At 36.6% G+C, this 25870-nt stretch overlaps 1 long non-coding RNA gene across 1 annotated transcript; it reads left to right on the top strand.

Moving 5' to 3' along the window:
* On the top strand, positions 1-24397 carry LOC134745665 (uncharacterized). The gene is made up of 2 exons (XR_010128199.1): positions 1-205; positions 24284-24397. It is a non-coding gene; the product is annotated as an uncharacterized LOC134745665 (long non-coding RNA).
* Positions 24398-25870: the final 1473 nt, after the last annotated feature.

The raw sequence follows: 25870 nt of genomic DNA, 5'->3' as shown, positions 1-25870 counted from the left end.
AAATGTTAACGGAATGGTGGCCGCTTTTAGATGAAAGGAGTGCCTGGCGTCCGTTAGCTTGTTAGGTGGACGACATTCGGAAGACTGCGGGTCACTTCTGGATGAGATTGGCTCAGGACCGGGACAAGTGGCGTACTGGAAGAGAGGCCTATGCTCAACAATGGGCGATAAAAGGCTGATATGATGATGATGATGATGACAACACGTCAATTTTACTCGTAACAATTGCGTGTTGTGACATTGCCCATCGAATCCGAGTAGAGCAGTTTGACATACACCGGTTTTCCCGTACATTTTTGACCCATGTGTGGTAGGTAGTCAACTGGACGCCGCCGTCCTGATTGGTCATCCTAAATATCGTTGGGCGGATAGAGTGGAGGCAGATCTCCGTGAGCTCAGCGTCGGCGAAAATTGGCGTGATACCGCTCTGGACCTCGCAGTGCCTTTTTTGTTGGAGGCCAAGACTCATTTTGGGTCATCGCGCTAGCCAAGTACCTAAGTAAGTATTAAGTATGGTAAATATTACTCAACTGGACGCCGTCCTATTGGTCATTCTAAATGTCGTTGGGCGGATAGAGTGGAGACAGATCTCCGAGAGCTCGGCGTCGGCGAAAACTGGCGTGATACCGCTCTGGACCGAGCAAAGTGGCGTGCTATTTTGTTAGAGGCTAAGATTATTTTTGGGTCATCGCGCTAGCCAAGTACCTGAGTAAGTATTAAGTATGGTAGGTATTACTCAACTGGACACCGTCCTGTTGGTCATCCTAAATGTCGTTGAGCGGATAGAGTGGAGACAGATCTCCGAGAGCTTGGCGTAGGCGAAAACTGGCGTGAGACCGCTCTGGAAGTCTGGACCGAGCAAAGTGGCGTGCTCTTTTATTGGAGGCCAAGATTATTGGGTCATCGCGCCAGCCAAGTAAGTATTAAGTATGGTATTCTCTTCTTCGTCGTTCCCTCATGACTGAGGATCGTGACCAATAACTATATCCCTCCATTTAACGCGATCAAGGGCTATGTGGGCTGCCCTCTGCATGGAACCACATGCTTGTTTAATAGAATCCGATCATCTTGCAGGGGCTCTTCCTCTAGCGCGCTTGCCTTCAACTTGCCCCAGTATGATGTCACGTTCGAGGCTGTGGTGTGGTGTGTGTGGTGCGGAAGTATGGTATTAGGTAGTCATAAAGCTTGAAGTGAATCCTAACACAATTACCAGAATCGTATCCAGTGCAACATAATCAACATCAACCTGTATCATCCAAACCCTTTCTTTTTTATTACCTTTTTTACTGGATCCTTTTTCCGTGGCCATTAGTTTTTTTGCCTCGTCTGGCGATCGCTTTTTTGTGAGGATCCCAAATTAATATAATGTTTTTGTAGATAACCTGTTTCGATGAGAAAGTGTATGACGGTCACTTTCGATTTCTGTTGGATTTAAATATTTTTTGTTGGTGTCACGGTTGATCTTTGGTCTATGGTGTCAATTTCTTGGGTAAATATTTTATTATTACAAACTGACCTGTCTTACTTGATGAAAAGTGTTGCCAGAATCTAAGATGAAACTCTTTGGTTTTAGCATTAACCTTTTCTTTTTCGCTTTAAAACTAAAGCCTGACCAGTAATATATGATCATTGTCAAGAGGGCGCTGTTTATTCTCATGTATAGGGTGACAGTTCAGTATAGTATGAAAAATTAGTTCCAGCAAAGATAGATATAACTGCGTAATAGATGGATACAGTCTAAGGAAAAAACGTGCCTAGAAAATCAAGAAAATTTGATTCTCGTTCAGAGGGCGCTACTAGCTTTGACCTACTGTCGTAAAGATGGCGTTGACGGTTACGTTTGTTATTTAACAATTTTAACGCATATCAGTCAAAATCATAAAAATAATTAATGCAAATAAAAAAAATCATTTATCCATATTTAAATACATTTTATCGTATTTTTATAAATCTTCATTTTTAGTTTTAAAGTGTGTCGACAGATGGCAGTGATCTTACTGGGGTTACAAAATTTACTATGACAGTACCGCTCTAGTATAAGTTACTCTATGGTTCCATTCAAATTCCGCAACATGGCGCGTGATCATATATTCCTGGTCAGGCTTCACATTGATCGTTTTAAAACTAGTGCTGTACCCTAAATTTCCTAAATTCGACATTCTAAAATTCGGAATAAAAAATTTCGGAATTATGTCTAGTACCCGTAATAATTCGATAGCGAGACGTGACGTACGTCTTATGTGTCATTTTGTATAGGATTTTGAGTTTCCAAAACGTCCCGCTTGGCGCGCTGTTCAAAATCCCACACAAAAATAGACATCACGGTAGGAGCCGAATGTTTCAAATTTAGACTCAAAGGATTTCTTGAGTCATTTGAGTCTATGAAACATTCGGCTCATTTTTAGGAGGCTATGGGCTACAAAAACTTCCGAGTCTTAAGTAAGTAATTAGAGACTCCGTCAACAATGTTTTAGGGTTTATCTAAATACTAGTAAAAACTGCTGCGAAATAGGGCTCCCATACAACAAACGTGATTTTTTTGCTGTTTTTTTTTTCGTAATGGTACGGAACCCTTCGTGCGCGAGTCCGAATCGCACTTGGCCGGTTTTTTTTAGATCGATAAATCTGTGGTTTATTGAATTAAAACACAGAAGCAATCTCAGTTAGAGACCTAAAAGAAATGTTAAATACAATACATTTTAAATAAACATACTAAACAGTTAAACTAGTCAATCAAAATTAGACTCTATCACTTTATGATAAAGTTCACAAGCGAAAATTAATATTGGGATAACTTTCTATACCTCGTATCTTTCCCTGACTAGATCTTGAAAGTTGAACCTTACGGCTGTCACTTAAGGTTGCTTTTGTAAGAGTAAATGTTGTGAGAATAATCAGGTGATTACCATACCGGGGAACGGCGCACACGCACGAAGATCCTGATTGTCATTAATTAACAGAAGGTACACGGGGTTCGTAATATAGCTGTCTTAACTGGATTGCTAACCAGTGGCTAACGGGTGCTGTTTGTGGAGACCGATCTGTTTAAGTTTACACGGGCTTCATTTTACCTATGTAACTTTACTTTTGAGTGGCATTAACGTGAGGCACTTCATTCGGTTCTTGTCTGTGTGTCTGATTTAATATCTTGTTTCTTTCTTGTGTCTTTTTATTAATTATATAACAGTTCAAGTCTTGGAGACCCTTTACATCTCTGGATAATTTGATGATCTTTTTTATTATTATTATATACATTTTATCTCTGACACCTAGAGACTTTTACATCTCTAAACAATTTTAGTACTTCTGTTGTTTGTATATTTTTTATTAGTTTTTTTTGTGTAATTTGAGATTTATATTTATGTATTTTTTTTTGTAATTTTGGGTTAATTTTATTTTTTGTAAAAATTGACATGTAAAAGTGCCCCTGTGGCCTATTTGCTGAATAAATGTTTGATGTATTATTAAAAATATCTGGGAGACCGGACTTTTTTTCCGATATAAGTCAATATAAGAAATCAGGGGGTCTACCGCGAAAACCGAAATTCGCAAATTGCGGGTATCTTTCTCTTTTACTCTCATTAAGACGTAATTAGGTGACAGAAAAATGCCCGCAATTGACGAACTTCGATTTTCGCGGTAATAGCCCAGGCTCTAGGTCCCGAGTCCAATCCTTTATTGAGTATTTTTTTGAGCGCAACTCAAAAGGACTCGAGCTTCCAATTATAGACTTCGTTAGCAATATAGGGGATTATCCAAATTAAAGTAAAGAAAATAAGCGTTATTGTATGATTCGTGTATCTAACCCATGAGACTTAGACTAAAGATTAACGTCACATGAAAGAAATGCATTTAGAAAATTGTAAAAAAATAGATACATAGTTCTCTGAGAAGACCCAAGTCTCTCCTGCTACAACTTAAAGACTCAGGGTCTCTAACAAGTTGAAAAGAACTTGAGTTTCGACTTAACTATTCTGAAGAACGAAATCGAGTCTTTAAAGCAGAAGACTCATAATTTTTAAGAAAAAAAAACCGACTTCAATGGGGGATGCCGCTGAAAGTTCACTTATTGTTGATGGTGCACTCTTAGATTCCAGACAATGAAATGAAAAAGACAGCATCTTTTGCCTAATTATGTAGAAAAGGAGGTAAAACCACCCATTTTTCTAGTAGCATTTCGTTTTTGTAAGGGTCGCAGTTCTAACCTAACCTAACCTACTTTTCTGATAGCATTTCGTTTCTGTAAGGGTCACAGCTCTAACCTAACCTAACCTACTTTTCTGATAGCAGTTCTGTTTTGTGAGAATCGCAGTTCTAAACCCACCCACCTACCTAACCCACTTTTCTAGTAGCATTTCCGGGTCCGGGTCTGGGTCCGGATACGAGTCCGGGTCAGTGTCCGGCTGTCCGGGTCCAAGTTTGGGTCAGAGTTCGGTCCGGGTCCGGGTCTGGGTCCGGATACGAGTCCGGGTCAGTGTCCGGCTGTCCGGGTCCAAGTTTGGGTCAGAGTTCGGTCCGGGTCCGGGTCCGAGTTGGGGTCCATGTCCAGACCCGGGTCCGGGTCCGAGTCCGGGTCCAAGTTTGGGTCTGGGTCCATAAGGAAGAGAACAAATCGCCAAACGTGAACTATGTGTCATTGAAGAGTTCCATTCTGATCATCATCAGCAGTTCCACTTCATCAAATGTCACTTTTTTAAATGTAAATGCTGGATTTGTTGATGAAAATACAAAAATCACTATATGTATGCCTTTCACATTTGAGGAGTTCCCTCGGTTCCTCGTGGGTCTCATCATCAGAACTCGAGCTTGACAAAAATATGTCTGAAAAACTTAAGTTGCTTAACAAACATAAAGAAGAGGACAAATCGCCAAACGTAAACTATGCGTCATTAAAGAGTTCCATTCTGATCATCATCAGCAGTTCCACTTCATCAAATGTCACTTTTTAAAATGGAAATGCTGGATTTGTTGATAAAAATACAAAAATCACTATATGTATGCCTTTCACAATTGAGGAGTTCCCTCGATTCCTCATGGATCCCATCATCAGAACTCGAGCTTGACAAAAATGTTTCTGGGAAACCTAACTTGCTTAACAAACATAACGAAGAGGACAAATCGCCAAAGTTCCATTCTGATCATCATCAGCAGTTCCACTTCACAAATGTCACTTTTTTAAATATAAGTGCTTGATTTGTTGATGAAAATACTAAAATCACTATATGTATGCCTTTAACATTTGAGGAGTTCCTTCGATTCCTCATGGATCCCATCATCAGAACTGCTTTTTTAAAAAACGGGACCAATCTGTATGTATATACTTACAATCAAAAAAATAATTTTCAAAATCGGTCCAAAAATGACGGAGTTATGGGGTAACAAACATTAAAAAAAAAAAAAAAAAAAACAACCGAATTGAGAACCTCCTCCTTTGAAATCTCGAAGTCGGTTAAAAAGACTCGAGCCTCAACAACACTACTTTTCTTTAGGGATGAAAATTCCGGAAAAAATCAAATGTTTTTTTCGGAAATTTAACAAAATTTTGTTTTTTTCGGTTTTTTTCCAGTTCTATTCAGAAAAATTAAATACGTCACACACAATGCCACTGATGAGTGATGACAGTGTCAATGCCATAAACAAACACATTAGACATGCATTCTTAACCTACCTGTTTAAATTCCTAATTAAGTATATTGAAAAATACATTGTTTTTTTCGAAAGAAACTTGAAAAAAACGAGCAGTTATGAAATTTTTCCGAAATTTTCCCGGTTTTTTCAACGCTAGTTTTCTTATATCCGGCAATATTTCGCATGATATTTAGGAAACGTTGAGCAGGTTTACAGCACACGATTTTAACTTTATTCGACTTTCATGTCATCCGCATAATCTCATCTGTAAAGGGGCCCACCGCCACTGACTATCAGTCCGCCGGACGATATCGGCCTGTCAGAACAAAAATTTGACAGTTCCGAACAACTGACAGGCCGAAATCGTCCGGCGGACTGATAGTCGAGTCAGCAATCCGAACACAAAAATATAACACATGTGCTTGAGAGGATCGTGATTTGATCGTAGCTACAACATTAAGGGATAGACAGGCAGGTTTGGTACCTACTGACGAGATCATTTAGCTAGGGATCCTGGCTTCATCTAGAATCTAGATTAACTGTCATTCAAGTGCATGCACAGTTGAAGTTTTATTTTAAATATAACAAAATCTTTAAAGAAAAAGACAAAAAGAAAGTCAGCAATTTGTCACAATATAACAAAAAAAAAATTTCACGCTGACGTCACGAATGAATGAATGAATGAATGAATTTTTTATTTGCTAGAGGCATGGTTATATACAGGTGTTAACATAGTTTACAATAAGTAGAGGTGCGCTCATATCTCGCCAAAACTGGCGTGCAAACAATATTACTTAATACTAAATTAATTATATGTACATAACAAATTAAAATTTACAACATGCAAGTTATATTAAACAAAATCGAAATATGAAACATTATTTAAATTAAACTACAAATTGATAATATCAATTGTTAAAATATTCTTGGATCGAATAGAAAGAATTCTGCACTAGCCATTGCTGTAGTTTCCTTAAAAACATCGTTAATGGTAATTCCTTAATATTGCTAGGCAACTTATTAAGTATATATTTTTATACACATTAAATAACAGTTTCGATTACATAATGTGGTATTATATTTTGTTGTTCTTACAAGTCTATTTGGATACCTGCTTTTAAATTTACAAATATTTTCCAATTTTGTAAACAGCTCTGGATGTAATTTAACGAACTGTTAAGTATGGAGCCTTTTGTACAGAAAATTACAGGCGTCTCCAATTGTTAAATGCTCTGTTTGATCCTCAAATCGAACCTAATCGGCTCATACCTCCCATTAATAAAAATGTCAACTAGCCTAATATCTTCTCTTAACCTTTTGGACGCCAATGACGGATATATCGGCACCGCAGGTCCAACGCAAAAGACGGATTAATCGGTCAAAGACCACATAGCAACATAGACTTACGTGCATGTGCATAAAGTTCAATTTCAGTTTTGACATTTCGGTGACGTGGCGTCCGAGTGACAGCTTTTGTGTTTAACATGGCGTCGAAAAGGTTAAAAAATATCATTTGGGTACATTTGTCTCTCCCTTTTCGGTACCTACTACATAGTATAAAACAAAGTCGCTTTCCGCTGTCTGTCTGTCCGTTTGTCCCTATGTATGCTTAGATCTTTAAAACTACGCAACGGATTTTGACGCGGTTTTTTTTAAACAGATAGAGTGACTCAAGAGGAAGGTTTATATGTATAATTTGTAAAGGTTTTGTGTAAATTAGTTGAACTACCCATGCGAAGCCGGGTAATACGTATATATATATATATATATATATATATATATATATATATATATATAGTATAATTAGGTATAACGCCTAATTATACTATATATATATATACGTATTACTTGTTAAGTAGTGTCTACACCCTAATTAATACTCGTATTCACTGACTAGCCAGTGCCTGATATGGAAATTCAAACACCCAAGAGAGAGAATTATTAGACTTGTTAAAATTTAACATTTAAAACTTTCGCGGTTTGAACACATATTAAATCACATTTAGAAACGGGTCTATCGCGAATTTATTTTGTTACCTTTATTTACCGACGTTTCGACTTTCGACACAGGTTTCACTGGTCGTGGTCGCGGCTAACTGACGTCCCAGCAAAATGTCAAAACAGAGATTTGTGTGACTACCCCACGAAAAGTGCATTTAAAGTTCGAGGTAGACATCACATTATCAAACCACCCACTACACATAAAAGTTAATTATTGTCAATAGTCCGACACACAACACTCATAACAAAAAATCTTTTTAAAATTTAACAATATGCGAAAGAAACAAAGGACTTTAACGAGCAACTAAATCGGGTCAGCCTTTTATATTTCTGAATCTCTAAAACAATAGGTCAAGTCGGTGATATCTCATTCCCGGATTTAAATCCTGAAATCGCCTTTTTAGTACAACCCCCTTATCCGCCAATCTTGCCAAAATGCCAGACACAACCTATAAATCGTTATTCAAATAAATACCATTTACGTATTAAACCCAAAAAGGATTAAACACCGCAAAAATAGCAACCCAATTTACACTTTGAAGCGCTTGAAATTAATACCATAATCGCTAGAATTAAGCGATAAAATTGCAAGTAAAGAACGACATAATTCCCATTTAAACAAATCATAATTTGGACTTTAAAGATCACTTAACAAAGTTCAAAATCTTTCGTAGGTATATGAATGGGTTTTTATAGCAATAAATAAAGGAATATCGAAGTTGGTTGTGTCAACAACGCGTTGCATTCTTGTGCACTGTGTCGGACACGACACACATGCGAAAAACGTGTGCGTGTGTGGGTGTGGACACAAATACTTATTGGTAGTCTTGGGAACAGAGGTGCCGTGGAGATGCAAATGGATGTGAAGTATTATTTAGGTATAAACAAATTTTGCAATGAAATTGCTGGTCGTGGATTGAAATCCTGCCCCATACCATATCCCAAAATACTTCCCTTTCGGACGTATTGTTATGGAAGATCTCTTTGTAGATATTAATAATTAATTACGTATGGTACGTATATTCATTCCGACGACGAACAGGTAGCCATAGTGTACTTGGTATAATACAAGTGGTATCTCTGTTTTATTTACTCTATGAGTGCGTCTGTCGAAACGATCTAATTGGTTATGCAACTCTATTAAAGGAAGAAAGAAGGTTGATCTTGATATTTTTTTCAAAAATGGACGGCAAAGTCAACTTTACCGGTTAAAAAATAGGTCGCGAAGTGCGTAGTTTATGGTCAGTCAAAAATTAAAAATTTAAAAACATTGCAGTCTGGATTTCGGGACAAATTCCATTATTTGTAGAGTTACAAACTTTAAAAAAAGTTAAATTGGCATTATCAAATGAAGGCATAGGTCCATAAACAGCCAAACAGATGATCAGTACTTATTATTATAATGTTGATAGGTACTGCAACGTCTTTAGTGTGCTTAGTTGTCTCAAATATATGTAGTTGGTCAAGCAAATGACAAGATTTGCTGTAGACAAAGGTAGCAAATTTAAAAAAATGTAGGTGCGAAGGGATATCGTCCCAGAGAAAATTTGAATTTCGCGCCTTTTTCTACTGACAAGATTTGCTTGTCTAACTATAGGTTGGCGTATTTTCGGCAGAAAAATACACTTCGTTTTTTTTATTTAAAAAAAATTAAAAGGCGGCAAAGCAAATCTTATCAATTGCTTTTTTGTGTGAAAAATTATACGTAAGAACGTTGCTTCTGTAAAATATTTCTATACAATACAATACAATACAATAATTTTTATTTGCAAAAAAAGGGTAACGTTTACAGGTGTTAATGTAAGTAAACAGTGGTCTGTTTCACCTTTTCAGCTGTGTACAACAGCATGCAAATCCACGAAGGCATCTTAAAAAATTTGTAATTACATTTGAAAAATTAATATCTAACAACAACTTAATAACTAACAACATCTTATTAATATTTTTAAATATTATATAATAACAGCCATTCATATATGGTAGTTATAACCATAACCATTAAGATAACAATTATTTACAATTTTACACAAACTGTTACTCTACGTTATTTAAAAAATCTTGTGTACTATAGAAGCACCGAGCAAGAAGCCAATTTCGTAAGGTTTGCTTAAATTCATTGCCTTCGAGAGCTTTTATTTGAACTGGCAACTTATTATAGATCACAATACTCATATTAAAAGCATTTTTTTTATAAATGCTAGTCATACATCGTGGCTGATTGAGGCGATTTTTATATTGTGGTCTTGGATTCGCACAAAACAAGTCTGAACGCTTTACGAAATAATGTGGAAATCGCTTAACAAAAGTACATATTTTTAATATATAAATACATGCCAAAGGCAAGATGTTGAACTGTTTGAACAAAGGTCTACAACTGGTACCTACAGGAGCATTTGGAATTACACGTATACATCTCTTTTGAAGCTTGAATGCCCTTTCAACATCTACAGAGTTACCCCATATGATGAGGCCGTAATTAAGAATGGATGCTACATGACCATGATAAGCAATAAGTGCAGCTTCAGGAGATACAGAATCACGTAACTTTCTTAAGGCAAATACAAAACGATCGATCCTTGAACATATTGATGTTATATGGTCTTTCCAGTTTAGATATGAGTCTATATATAAACCTAAAAATTTAATTGTTTCAGTTTTCTGAAGAGCAGCGCTGTCAATGTTTATATTAAGATGGGGAGGGGATGCCCCATATGAATGGAATTGCATGTAATGAGTTTTGGATAAATTTATGAGAAGGTTATTATTAGTTATCCAATTATTAATGTCCGTCAAGGCTTTATTGACATCTGCCTCATATGAATACGGATCTTGGCTCCTTACTATGATAGTTGTATCGTCCGCAAAAAGTATGGATTTGGTCTGTGTGGCTTTAGGAAGATCGTTTATAAATAGTAAAAATAACAGTGGACCTAAGTTACTACCCTGAGGTACTCCTGAGACTACATTACGAATAGGTGATCTATATATTGTTTTGTGTATTTGATTTTTAATTTCTACAAATTTAGTGATTTCTGTGCACTGCCTTCTGTTATCTAAATAAGATCTGAGCCAATCATTCGAATGGCCTCTGACTCCACAACCATCTAATTTTTTTAAAAGTTTCGAATGATCGACTAGGTCAAAAGCTTTGGTCATATCGAGGAATATGGACATAACAGGCGATTTGTCATTAATAGATTCAGTTAAATATTTAATAAACTCGAAACATGCCACCTCTGTATTGAGACCTTTTCTAAATCCATATTGATTAGGATGTAAAATATTATGTTTAGTTAAAAAATTGTGTAATCTAGTGCAAAAAACTTTTTCAAATATTTTCGACAATATTGAGACAATAGTGATTGGTCTGTAGTTACTAGGGTCTTCACGGTCTCCTTTTTTGAATAGTGGTTTTACAATGGATAGCTTTAACTGTTCTGGAAAATAACCTTGAATAAAAGACAAATTTATCAAATGTGCCAGAGGAGTGTTTATAAATGATCCGGTTAGTTTTACTATTTTAGTTGTAATATCATCTATGCCAGAAGTGTTACTACAATAACATAATAATTTTAAGGACCTCATTGGAATCTATTGGCATTAAAAACATCGTAAATTGGTTATTTTCGACATTAATCTGTTCCTGATTGTTGTTCACTTTACTCAACTCAATAAAATGGTCATTAAAAAATTTACAAATATCTTGTGGATTATTATAAGACTTGTCATTGATTTTTAAGTGATTGATATCAGTCGCATAGTTAGGGTTTGATACTTGCGATGCTATAATATTCCAAGTTGCCTTACATTTGTTTTTATTTCCTGATATATATTTACTATGGCTGATCTGTTTTGATTTATTTATACATTTATTTAATAGTCTACCGTATCTCTTAAATAAAAACTCATTAGAGACCGATTTGTTTCCACTATTTCTAATTTGGAAAAGCATCAGACGCTTGACCTGACATGACTTACGAATGCCTTTAGATAGCCATTTAAGTTTACTTTGTCTACTATTAATTTTGACTTTAATGAGTGGGAAACATAAGTCATAGAAAAGTCTGAGTAAGTCATAAAACATGTCGAAAGCTTCACTGGCGTTGTTACAGCTTAGAACGTCACTGAATGAGAGAGCCTTTATGCTGTCAATAAATTTCCGAACATTATCACTACAATAATCTCTTTTCATCTCAAACCAGGTCGTGTAGGACTTAATTTTATTAATGTTTAATATGATACATTGAGCTCTATCGTGATCCGACAAGTCAAGTTTGAGATTTTCAGATTTTACACCACGCATATTACTAGCTATTTGATCGATACAGGTGTTTATCCTAGTTGGCGTCTTTATATGCAAAGTAAAGTTGTAGCTTTTCAATATACTAGATAACTCTTTCGTAATGGAATTATCTTTTAGGGTATCTATATTCCAATCACCACAGATCACAATTTTTTTCTTTTTGTATTTAAGGGCTAAATATTGAAACAAATTCTCAAGCTTATGTAGGAAGACACCGTAATGAGATTGTGTTTGTTGTGGTATTCTATAAATCGTAATTATTATTAAATTGATGCTAGTGACTAAAATACCACAGCATTCAAAATATAAATTAGACGCTAACTTTGGCATTATGTCAATTGACTGGACCTCGAGTGACTTTCTAACCAATTTTGCTGTGCCACCTCTTCCGTTAATCCCTACAATATGAAGCAGCTAATTTAAAGTCGTTTAATTTTACGTTCTGTTCAGAGCCTTTTTTGACAAAAGTTTCACTCAAACAGATAACATCAACGTTTTGAAAGTTGTTTTGAAATTCATTTCTAAGATATCCAGTTTGTTTAATAATCCACATATATTTTGGTGTAATATCATAAATTTATCCAGATTTTTACTGCGTTCAGGTATATTAAGTTTTTGAGTTACAATGTTATTAGACTGAGAAGCGACGAAAAAACTTATTGGGGGCTGGCCGATGATTATCGATTTTGTCTAAAATGTTCTCGTCAATTTGTTGAGCGGGTTTCACAGCGGGCTTCTTAAGTTCAGGATATGAGATTTTAGGTCCAATAATATTGCGTTGTAGAAGTTGCATTTGGTAAAAATCAGTGTATAGTGAACATGCTATTTGGTGAAATATTCTTGTTGTAAAATATTTCAATGTTGTGAACTTACTGAATTTACCAATTAGCTTGTGATCACGTGTTAGAAATTTACAATAGTCAAATTGCTCGGCAATGTATTTAAGCATGTTGTTTAGTGGGGTTTCGTTTAAGTATTTATTATAGGTTACTTGTACTACTATAACATTTGTGTGGGCTACTTGTTGTATGAAATAATATAAGTTCGCAAATATTTTGCTGGGGTTGCTGTCATTGGTCCCGGTCATGATAATCAAGAAGTCATCCTTGTTCAACAGTGTTCCATTTTCAGGTAGTGCACGCAGCACATTGCTCGTTTCAGCCCCGGGTTTGAATAGCATTTTATTTCGAAATAGGAGCCGTACATTGTATTTAGCAATAGTCCGAGATTTCTGCCTTGCTGATCGGCTAGTACTACAATTTTACGTTTTGGCAAACCCTCCTTGATTCTGTTTTCTAAATCATCTTGAAACAGATTTTTATATATATTGGAATATGAAGTTTTGATTGGGGATAGAGAAGAGCTCATTCCAGTGCTATTATTGTTCATTTGCGTCTGCGTGTTGCTGTTAGATAGGTTAATTGTTTTGGTGGGCTCCAGTGCTTTTTTCTCAATTTGTACAACAGGTGGCGTTAAGGTCGCGGCAGCAACTTTCGGAAGCTCTAAGGAAGGTTCGTTTCTGTTGAGGTCTATAACCTCTATACTTTTTTCAGTAGATGAGAAATCTAACTTAGTCATCTTCACTTTTTTCTCTTTCTTGTTGTTACTTATGTCCATGTTACTAGAGATGCAGACAGGTGTCAACTTATTTAATTTTGACTCACACTCTGTAAGCCTCATAGTTAACGAGTTATTTTCAGCTAACAATTTCTCAATTTCTGTGTCAGCAGAATGCAATTTTTCTTTAAGTTCGCTTATTTCATTGGACATTTCTTGATGTGTATAACTGGTATTTAATCGTATATCACGGTAGTTTCTGTTAGATACTGGTGTTTTCGAAGGTGATGCGTCTTCGTATTCGTCATCTGACAATCCAGAGAAGGAATTTTCGGTCTGTATATTTATTTTGTATTTCTTTCTAATTGTAACATTTTCGCGCGCAAAGTTTGGAGACGAAAAGTTTACGTCCGTACTAGACATACAATTTTGGCACGTAAATGTTTTCTTGTCCTTTTCCATCAGATTAAATCGACTTGTAGTTACATGTGTGCAATCCATGTGATAATATTTTTTACAATTTACACATAGCAGGCGATATTTATCAGTAATAATTTTATCGCATTTACTGCAGTTAGTCTCCATCTTGTTAAGCCACAATCCAGTTAAATTATATGGCGCTTATTTACAATATTCTGGCAAGAGGTCATTGACTTCCTAGGAATGCAGCGTCCTTTTGGCGGCAGTTAAGCAAATTGAATTTTTCACGTTATAAATGAATCTGATATGCTCAAATAGAATTACACTACACATAGAAACAATCCAGTCAACTTGTATGGCGTTTATTTACAAGAATCACAAAAATTTGGCACAAGGTCGTTGACTTCATTGGAATGTAGCGTCCTTTCGGCGGCAGTTATGCAATTTGAATTTTTTTGGTATTTACACTAGTTGTAAGCATGAATTCTTGTTTATTTGAGTTTATAAACACATTTATAAATCACAGAAGTTAGCTAGATAGAGTAATATTAAAGTTATCACTTAAAAAGTCACTGGTGCCTGGTATGGAGTAAGGAATCACTTATTTAAAGTTACAGCGTCGTTGTACCACTACAGTTCTTTAAGATAACGTTTATTATAGTAAATTATACTTTAGTCTATTTTATAAAACACTTTTTAGACACTTTAATGATACTTTTAATATTTTAAGAATTAATTTACGCGCAGATGACTGATACCGTGACGGCAGCGCCATCTTTCCTCCTTATCAGACACTCCATTAATTATTTTAATTCCACCCCGCTTTCGATCCTCTTAAGGGATGATTTTCGAAATAAACACTATCTATCTACCCTTCTCCGGGACTCAAACTATCTCTATGCTAAATTTCAACTAAATCGGTTCAGCGGTTTAATCTTGAAAAGGTAACACGCAGACAGACAGACTTTCGCATTTATAATATTAGTATGGACTTTTTAACTGACTCTATTAAAATTGTATTTCTTGCGCCATTTTTGAGAAAAGCACTACTTATATAACTATGACTCGGCTGGAAGGCTGCTTCCGAGCCTCGACAATAATGTACTATTATTAATTTATTATACTTCCGATACACACTCACGTTTGCTGAGCCCGGATCGGTGGGCCAAATTTTCTACCGAATGGACACGGTTAGCCGGGTTAGAGGCAGACCAAAAAAGGGGCAATACGACCTCAACGCAACGCTTTTTGCAGCGACTGGCTAAAGCATGTACCAAGCCGTGATGAGTGCCGGAAGAAAAAAGAGGCCTTTTCCCAGCAGTGGGACATAAAATAGGCTAATAAAAGATAAACACTTTCGACTCCGCAGGTCCTATGTCCTCCTTCCCTTGACCTTGGACTCGTACGTTCGCGAATCCGCCGCCATCGCCAGTCCGCACCAGCATCTCTCATTACTGAATCTTACTCTTCTGTGAACCGTCGACGGATAAAAATGGAGTTCGGGGTTGAACCCAACCCATAGTAAAAGCTTAGTTTCATCTCGCTAAATTTGATGGGGGTTGACAAAATCACCGACCATGGATTCCTTTGCAAAATGACCATCCATCATTTCAGCAATCTGAAGACCCAGTATTTTCCAATGAGATTGATTATTTTATGGAATCTGTATGTATATGTCATAATATTCAAAACCATTACTATTTGTGCGGATACTGCGGATATTTGCACATATGTGCCATTTTCAATTAAAAGGGAACTTATTGTCGCTTGTTAGTAAAGCGCTATTTCCATATAGCTTCAATTAGAAATCAACCTTATCAACAACCGACAATGTGGTACCTTTTGGTTGAAAACGTCACTTACTAGAAACTGAGGCGGTTGTTAAGAAGTAAAGCCTGACCAGTAATATATGATCATTGTCAAGAGGGCGCTGTTATTCTCATGTATAGGGTGACAGTTCAGTATGGTATCAAAAAATTAGTTCCAGTGAAATTCCGCAACATGGCGCGTGATCATATTCCTGGTCAGGCTTTACCAAGATACTGACTGATAACGCACAGCCTTTGGAGTTAGAACATCAAATTTGGAACATTTTCTTCAAAGGTTGTAGAGATAAGAAAGTATATTTTGAAATTAAACCTTTTAGGGAGTGAAACTGACGTTCAATATTTTAAAGATTTCTACGCTGACAAATTCGCGAGCGAAGAGCACTCTGCGGCCTAAATAAGCACATGCACACTACGGGGAAACGTGACATGGGGCGGTGCAGACTCTGTATGGAGGCAGAGGAGACGCCCCTGCACATCCTCACAGAGTGCCCTTGCGTACTCGTGACTTAATCCTGGGTGGACATACATTGCGCCAGGAGGAGTTAAAGTCTCTCGAGATCAAAAAGATCCTGCAGCTGTTTGAAGTTGCAGGTTTGGATCGAGAGTTGTAGTAGGTGGCTATCACAATAGATCAGGGATGGTCGCAGTGATACATAGGCTTTGGAGCCTTATATAACATCTAACACAAAGAAAAAGAAGAAGAAGAGCGAAGAGTTGGAGGCCTGTCCATGAGATGAGTGCATAGGTGAAAAAAATGTTTTAAAACTACATACTAAACTTCAATACGTATACGTATTGTGTGATTTTGTGTGAACATAGGTACAACCGCACTGATGGACATAAACACTACAGTATAAGTAATCAGTTTTGGACCTAAATATCCTTCTTCTTATAGTGCATTGCCATCTCCTAATTCTACTACTACTACTTACTTCGGCTATCTATTTATTTAATCGTATGGCATGCATGTTTAGGCAATCAGAGTCCAGCTTTGAGGATAACTTCGGCTATAATGAGCGCTATTCGAATTTTAGAGCTTAATTTCGGTTTCGGCATAAAATCATGTTTCGATCAAAAGTTCGGTATTTTCGGTAGTGTCCAACCGAAGCTTCGGTTTCGGCAGATTTCGGAATAAAAATCACGTTTCGGCTGAAAATAAAACCTTCGGTTTCACTTTTGGAAAAAATGCTGTTTCGGTGTGACACTAGTTTTACTTTAAACATAGCCGCACGGAATAATGAGAAGATTTTTGAGCCAGAGTTTCGTCTTCGCCCAGCTGATATTTTTCCTTGATGTTAAGTTTCTTTTAGAATAGCAACCTCATCCCTCATCTCGCTACTGGAATTCCATGCTATAACAATCCCTGACTCAGTAATTGGAAATGGCTCATCCAAACAGGTTTTGCATGAAAACTCAACGCTTAAGGATAAAGCTCGCGTGACTCAGTTGTAGGTGAGGGTCATTGAACTACAGGTGGATGAGAGTGAAAGTTCACGAAATGGCGGTGCTTGCTTTCAAAATGGCGTCGGTTACGGCGTTTAGGGAGTAAGCGCGTTTATTTGAACTAGTGAGTGTGGTTTTGCTTTTGTTATTGAATCTGGTCTTATTTGATAAAAAGTAAGATGACAATCAACAAACGCCAATAAAACAGTTCTGAATGATTCACGGTTAGTTTCACTAGACTTTATCGAAGGCGTCGAAATATCGGGAGCTAGAAAACAATACAAAAGGTAATCACGATTCATATCTCGGTCAATAAAAGTAGCGAAAAGGAAAGAAAATGTATAGGGATGATAGATGCTACGAAAAGTCAGTATTTTTTATAGGTATGCAAAAAAGGCATTTTTCTACCAACGATTGTCGTCCTGGCTAGGACAAGGGCCTGACACTCTTTGATAGAGAAAGATAGTCTTATTGCGATTCCTATGAGAGGAAAGAGAAAATAGTGCCATGCTTTGTCCTTATCACTGACCGGGTGGCATCATAGGTAGGAGGCGATGGCGAAATACCGAAATTTATAAAAGTGAAACAGAAAAAATCCTATGCTGCCTAAATTTTATATGAATATTTTTTCTCTTACCCCCGGCCGCTCGGTGGCGCGTCTATAACTACTTGTATATACTATGTCTATGCCCCAGGAGAACCAAAGATGTAGCTTACAGGGTTTTTTTATACTACGTCGGTGGAAAACAAGCATACGGCCCGCCTGATGTTAAGCAGTCTTCGTATCCTATGGACGCCTGCAACTCCAGAGGAGCTACATGCGCGTTCCCGACCCGAACACTCCGCACACTCGTTAAGCTCTGGCAAGTTGGCAACCTTACTCAGCGGCAGGAACACAACACTATGGTTTTTATTTTTCCTTATTTTAGTAATTATTTTCGCGGCTGTATCCTAAATAAACTAGTCTACCAGCTCTGGTTTAGCTAAGTTAACCTACTCACAAGAATTGTCGCAGACAACATACTATATACAATCAATGGATGAAACTGAATGGGTACCTACCATAAAATTATCCAACTATAGGTACCTAGATAAGATAAGATAATCTTTATTTTATATATTATATATACAATACGTACACGTCAGATACAATTTTGTACAAAAAACATATTAAATCCACATTACAGAGTATTTCAACTGAAATATGATATGCACAACAGTAATAAAAATAAAAAAAAAATAGTAATGTCATCAATTCAAAATAGTTTGTTCGTTTGCCTCCTATCCTCCTAGACCCTGAGTACAAATTTTTGTACATATTCCAAAATTTATTTTGAACTTTTTTGAATAACTAATAAGGATTCTAAACGTAAAAAACAAAAAAAATGCTTTGCCCGAAGCTATATCATTAAAAAAATTCGGCCAAGTGCGAGTCGGACTCGCGCACCGAGGGTTCCGTACTTTTTAGTATTTGTTGTTATAGCAGCAACAGAAATACAACTGTGAAAATTTCAACTGTCTAGCTATTACGGTTCATGAGATACAGCCTGGTGACAGACAGACGGACAGACGGACAGCGGAGTCTTAGTAAAGGGTCCCGTTTTTACCCTTTGGGTACGGAACTCTAACAAAGCGGTAAATAATATTGTCTTCGGTTACCGCGATAGTTACTCATGAAATAAAACTATGAAACGTCGGGATGTATACTATAAATACAATATACGCGATATAATCCGTTTTCATTGTTTTATTTTAAAAGCGGTAAATACCTAGTCATTCTTAATGCGATATTATTAAAGAATGGCATTCGCTCCCATCGTCTGCATTCCCCGAAAAATACCATCTAGTTTCAAACTTTCAAAGCAAGAATGAATCTAGGCTTACTGAACCAGTAATCTCCATTTTAGACCCTATCGTCACTTAGGTTATGTATTAGGTATTTAACAGCCTTCTATTCTAGCCCCTAGTCCCGGGTTCCAATCCTGGTAAGGGCATTTATTTGTGTTTATCACGGATGGATGTTGTGTGTGTATATGTATGTATGTATTATCATCGTTTTGTACCCATAACAAAAACCATATTGAGCTTACTATGTGTAAGAATGTCCAATCATTGGTCAGTCTGTAATCGAAATAAAAAACTATGGTTCAATCACTAGTCTGTTAAAAAAAAAACAACAAAAAGTATGAAACCAAACCATAAAAAAGTAAAAGGTCACTAGATCAAATTTTATCTCAAGCTGCGCAAGAGCAAAATAACAATCGCTTCTTTCCGCAAAACCTCTTTTTTCAAACCCATTGACTTACGACAAACAAAGAAAACTTAACTCGGTTAAATCAATATATAACCATAAAGAAAATCACCTATAGCCGTACAAGCCCTTCAAAATTAACCGGTTCTCTTCCATCTTCCTCCCTCCCACGCACCAACCCTACACCCCTCCTTTTCTGCCCTTCGTCCATTTTTTCATCTCACTCTTGCCTACGCCTTAACTACCACTTTCCCTTTTCAAAGGACGAAGACACGATATCTCCCGTCCTATTCAAGCTTGTATTTTTTTGTATGTTGCGTCTCAAGTGGCAGGATTCAGGATTTGGCCTTGAGACTTGAGATGCAGACTCTGACCAGAGTTATTTTTACTTTTTAAGACCGATGACTAAATGCGTTGTGGCGATGGCGAGTCGTTTTATGTTATCTGTACAACTACCGATATGTTGGTAGTTTTGGCGGTCTGACTTGTTTTGTTGACCGTTTATTAGAAATAGAAAAAGTCTATAGCTACTGACTGGAATAAAAATAAGAAGACTTTATATTCTATGACCAATACGTAAGTTAATGACCTAGTAACCTAAGATTTTTTTTTGTTTTACACGGCCAAATTACTAAACAGATATCGACGAAATTGTGTACGTAGAAAGCTTAAGTCCTGTCAAGTAGTATATTTATTTTATTTGTTTATTTATTACTCAAATAAGTAACACCAAGGCACTGTGAAACTACAAAATAAGAATACAAGGAATCTAAAAAAAAAAATAAAAAAAAACCAAAGACATACATACATAGTGATATACAAATAAAAACCAAAGACAACTAGTGATATATAACATATTATAATTCCTAATTAATATTATTATGTCGCGGGTTCAAAACCCGGCCCGTACCAATGAGTTTTTCGGAACTTATGTACGAAGTATCATTTGATATTTACCAGTCGCTTTTCGGTGAAGGAAAACATCGTGAGGAAACCGGACTAATCCCAATAAGGCCTAGTTTACCCTCTGGGTTGGAATGTCAGATGGCAGTCGCTTTCGTAAAAACTAGTGCCTACGCCAATTCATGGGATTAGTCGCCAAGCGGATCCCAGGCTCCTATGAGCCGTGGCAAAAATGCCGGGATAACGCGAGGAAGATGATGATTACATGCGTTAAAATAACTGTCCGTACCTACCCCTTTCTTTGGAACACAAAAGAATAATTTGTATAATAGTTATTTGTGCAACAAGAGAGGAAAGTTGTTTTTTCTTGCGAGTGTTGATTTTGAGTCCCGAGCAAGCGAAAGATTCTATAATTGAATCACGAGCGAAGCGAGTTATTCTAAGTTAGTATCTTGAGCGTAGCGAGGGACTCAAAACACGAGATGTAAAATAACTTTGCTCTCGTGTTGCACATATAATTTTTCACCTCAGTAATTAGAAAATATTAAAAGTTAAAAATGTATTTCGAATTTGTAATAGACCCCGAAGTATGAAGTGGCAGGTCATGGCCTTCACTAAATTAAAAGCTACTTCGTTTCACTCCCTGGAGTGAGGAAATTCGCACTTTCGTCACTCCCTGGAGTGAGGAAAGTAGCACTTTCGTCACTCCAGGGTGTGACGAAAGTAGGCTTGTTCGAGCTGCTGAAATGAAAAAAATATACAAAGAGACTTTCCATTTTTTGTTTCTTTGTAGTCGTATCCGACATCCGGTATAGGATCGGAGTCGGACAGTGTGAAAACGCTTATATGGGGGTGAAAGGGTGAAATTGACTATGGAAGTGTAAAATGGAAGAATTAATTCTATGTAGACGAAGTCACGCGCAGTAATGTAAGTATACAAAATAATTAATAATACATGTATCCACCTAAATATAGGCATTAAGTCCGCCATTTGGTACATTTTTGCAATAAAGTTCAATTTGTACATTTTTCTTTGTGCAATAAAGTTTAATTTGTACATTTTTCTTTGTGCAATAAAGTTTAATTTGTACATTTTTCTTTGTTTGTGCAATAAAGTTTAATTTGTACATTTTTCTTTGTTTGTGCAATAAAGTTTAAATACTACACAAATAAATTACATTGTATTTACCTAAATATTGTCTTTCGACTACTAATACCTGCTTTGGCTGGCAACAGGTTTCTTTTAAGAAACGAAGATAAAATTGGACTCCTTAATTTTAAGACAAACGAGAATAAAAATTAAATCAATTTGAGTAGCAAATGAATAATAAAGTATTTTCAGCAGCAGAAATAGTAGTTATAACGCGGAGTGTTCAAAATCATCTGAGCACAATTTTATTGAAATAAAACTATGAAAACGGATTACATCGCGTATATTGAATTTATAATACATCCCGACGTTTCGAACCCTTTACAGCGTTCTTGGTGGGTGAATGAGGAAAAATTACAAAGTGCAAAAATACCCACATACTAAAAATAATGAACAATCATAGAATCAACTTTAAGGCTGGTTGTACATGCAAAATCGGTTCATAAGGCTAGTTATACACTACAATTATTTTCAAGTAAAGATATATATATATATATATATATATATATACGCGATAAAAAAAATTATTGTGAAGAAAATAAGATTGTATTAAAGTTATTTTGAACACCTTTCCTCTACTGCGTTCGAAATTAACCATACATGTACCTAATTACCCATTAAACTATGTCAAACTGAACCAGAAACCATAACTAGACTTATATTGACCGGGATATATACCGTGATTACCTTTTGTATTGTTTTTGTTGTATCTTGTTTACGGGTGCATGTAACTGCATCGAAATATCAGGAGCTCAAAAACAATACAAAAGGTAATCACGGTCTATATCCCGGTCAATATAAGTAGTGAAACTAACCGTGAATCATTCAAAACTCAGAAACCATAACATTTTAATTTTATGACAACAGACATGTTATGTCTGTATCGCTGAAATTCACGATCTTCAATGACTATTTTAGGATCATCTATTGCTGGATACAAGCCTGAAGATTGTGTAGACAGCATCAAAAGTATATATGTAACAACGCTCCAAAAATGTCTGCCATGCCATCCTGAAATACTTTCTCAAATATAGACAGATCGCTGGCAGTTCGCGTTTTAAAGTACTTATCTGTCACAGTCTAACTGTTCTAATATAGCAACATAAGTATATTTTTTGTGACGGTATTAGAGAATTTTTTGATACTTTTTCATTTCTCATTCTCTGAAAGAGGGTCATTGTGGTTCTAAAAGGTATGCAGAAAATGCTACGTGTACTAGAGCATTTTACGTTCGAAGTACGATTTTTTTAATTTTTTTTAAGTTAAGCAATTGAAATTTGAGTTTAAATGGATTTATTATACAATTTCCATTCTGATATTTGACTCTCCATTCCATAAATAACGATACTTTTGCCTAAATTGTTAATTGAAAGTACCCTCAAGAATTACTATAAAAATTTATACTTAGTCATGTTTTTAAAAAAACACATACATTTTACTTCCTTCGTATTCGAAATGAAAATTAGTGTTTAACTCGGGTGAAAGGCACCATTTCCGTCTCGGACTATTGGCGCTCTCACTGCGTTCGAGCGCCAAACTACCTCGACCGGGTGCCTTTCAACCCTCGGTTATTGACGTGTACCTAGTCTGACCCGTTATTTTTGATTCTGACTGTACAAGAGGACGTGGGTTTGTCCGCAGCCGCACACATCCTAATGCGAATCAAATACGCATTTTGACTAAATAGCAATACTTACGATTTGGGAACAGTGGGTAGGACAATCTAGAAAGGTAATGAAATGAGAAAAATCAGTTGGGACGAGAATATTCAAAATGAAGGCAGGGACGGAATGCAATTTTAGACAAAGTCGTGGGCAGAAGATAGTGTATATACTTTAAATTTACAGCTGGCCAAACAAAAGTCTACCCCTGCATACTCCTAATCCTTCTTTTTCAAACGTAAAGGATTCTAGAACCTTGAAATACGATTTTTACACAACAAATAACAAAGTAATTTGTTTGTTTTTAATTTCTGTGCTGCTCATATTCTTTGTTTTCTTTGTAAATTCTTTGTTACGGCTAAAAGAAGGAGTCGGAAGTGTTTATTAAAAACGCCTTAAGAAATGCTCGGGATGTTTGTATACGGGTAGGTATATATGGTGGTATACAATTGGATGTATAAAGGCAAAGACAGGGAAACATGGCATAAGATGGAGGAGGATTTTACCCAATAAGGGGTCCATATTTCATTTGAACTTATAATATATAAACTAATCATACTAACATTAACCCTAGGGAAAAAGAAACTAACAACCAAAATAACAACACATCAGAATTGTAATTACCGTTTTTATGTGAAATATGGAATAAATGGCTTTATTATTATTATTTATTTATTTATTTATTATATATGTGGTATTTTCTATAAAAAGGGACTTTATTGTCGATGGCGCTAACGCCATTATAAACGATGCTCCGAAATAAATACAATGCCGCGCGACGCTGTGCGGCGTAAGCGCCATCGACAATAAGGTCCCTTTTCATAGAAAATGCCCCATATTATGTCTGAAAGTAACAGAGGAAATGGTGATTTTAAATAGAGAAAAGCTGGAACCCGTTTTATGAAAGCTTGTAAACAACCTTTAATACAATTGGAAGCCTTTCAACTCTTTTTATAATCTTGTATGTACTTGTATTGTTGGAAGCGCTGGTAGCCTAGTCGTAATGCAATCCGTAGGTCACGGGTTCAAACCCCGGCTAACTAATGAATTTTTACAAGTCGCTTTTCGGTAAAGGAAAACATCGGGAGGAAACCGCAGTAATCCCGATAAGGCCTAGTTTACCCTCTGGGTTGGAAGGTCAGATGGCAGTCGCTTTCGTAAAAACTAGTGTCTACGCCAATTCTTGGGATTAGTTGCCAAGCGGACCCCAGGCTCCCATGAGCCGTGACAAAATGCCGGGACAACGCGAGGGAGAGGATTATGTACTTGTATTGTAATACAAGTGACAAGATTTCATAAAACGGCCGCCAGGAATTTCCAAGCAGGGTAGTTCCCCTTTACAGTTTACAAAATTTATAAATATAAGGTCATGGTAGAGAAGACCGGCATATAATATGTATTGTTGGGAAGGCGGTCATAGGGCAAGTACTATCGTATTTGTATACTTACAGTCAAGTGTAAAATATGGGTGCACAAATCATCTCAAAAATATGTCCCATAGCTCTTATGTCAGCAAATTAAGAACTATGGGACATATTTTAGGTAAATGATGTCAACGGCCGCTTTCTATCACCGCACCGCTCGCCATCGGCAGGGTGTTCATCCTCACACCCTAGCACCTAAATGGTCGCGTACTGTGCGGTTTAAGAGGAATTTCCTCCCGCGTACGCTTCGGCTGTGGAATGAGCTCCCTGCCGAGGTTTTCCCGAGGGGCTACAGTATGGGTTTCTTCAAAAAAGGAGTGTACAGGTTTTTAAAGGGTCGGCAACGCGCGTGTAATATCTCCGGTGTTGCAGGCGTCCATATGCTACGGTAACTGCTTATCATCAGGCGGGCCGTATGCTTGATTGCCACCGACGTGGTATAAAAAAATAACAAATTGTCTACACTCATATTTTTACACTTGACTGTACGTCGCTCAGATATAGCCAGAAAGGTAGAGCTTCAATACTGCTCTACCGACCTTCTGTAAGTAGAGTATGTGTGCGAACACGAACGCAAGAGTTAAAAACAACGAAAAAGCTTGTAGACAGGTCTTTCCCACAACGGATTTCTTCACAGTGACCAAAGACACCTATCTATGCTATCAGGCGTGGCTCACTCCGCGATTTCGTCGCGTCGCTACAAGTACATGCGGCCCACACCAATTTTGGTGTCTAGCCGGGCACCGCTATTTATCGGTCATATCTGTCGTAATAGACGCGTTTTGTTAGAGAGTGTACCTTCTGTACCAAGTACTATTATTTATTCTGTGCTTAAGCCTTCTGTACCTAGTATTTATTGTGTGCTGCTAATAGATAGGTATTCTTCTTAATATTGTCATCGGTTACCGCGATAGTTACTCATTAAATAAAACTATGGAAACGGATTATATGCCGTATAACGCCAGGAATAACGTCAGGATGTATTATAAATATCTGCTTTGCCTAAAGGTTGACTGGTAGAGAATGCCTCATGGCATTAAGTCCGCCTTTTGTACTGTAAGGTTTTTTCTTTTGTGCAATAAAGGTTAAATAAATAAATAAATTATAAGTACACGATATAATCTGCTTTCATACTTTTATTTCATGAGATATTATTCTTCTTAAAGCAGCTTAAACTCGCGTTTATGGATTAAACCATGACATCCATTAAAGTCATTCCAACATTGATGTCGAGTAAAGAAAGACAGTTCATTTAAAAAGAACCATAGGTAATAACTCCTCGAATCCTCGAATGTATCCA

Source organism: Cydia strobilella, chromosome 11, assembly GCF_947568885.1.
Source record: "Cydia strobilella chromosome 11, ilCydStro3.1, whole genome shotgun sequence".
Taxonomy (NCBI): Eukaryota; Metazoa; Arthropoda; class Insecta; order Lepidoptera; family Tortricidae; genus Cydia; species Cydia strobilella.
Note: the sequence above shows the minus strand (reverse complement) of the source record. Positions and strands in the feature narration are given on the sequence as shown.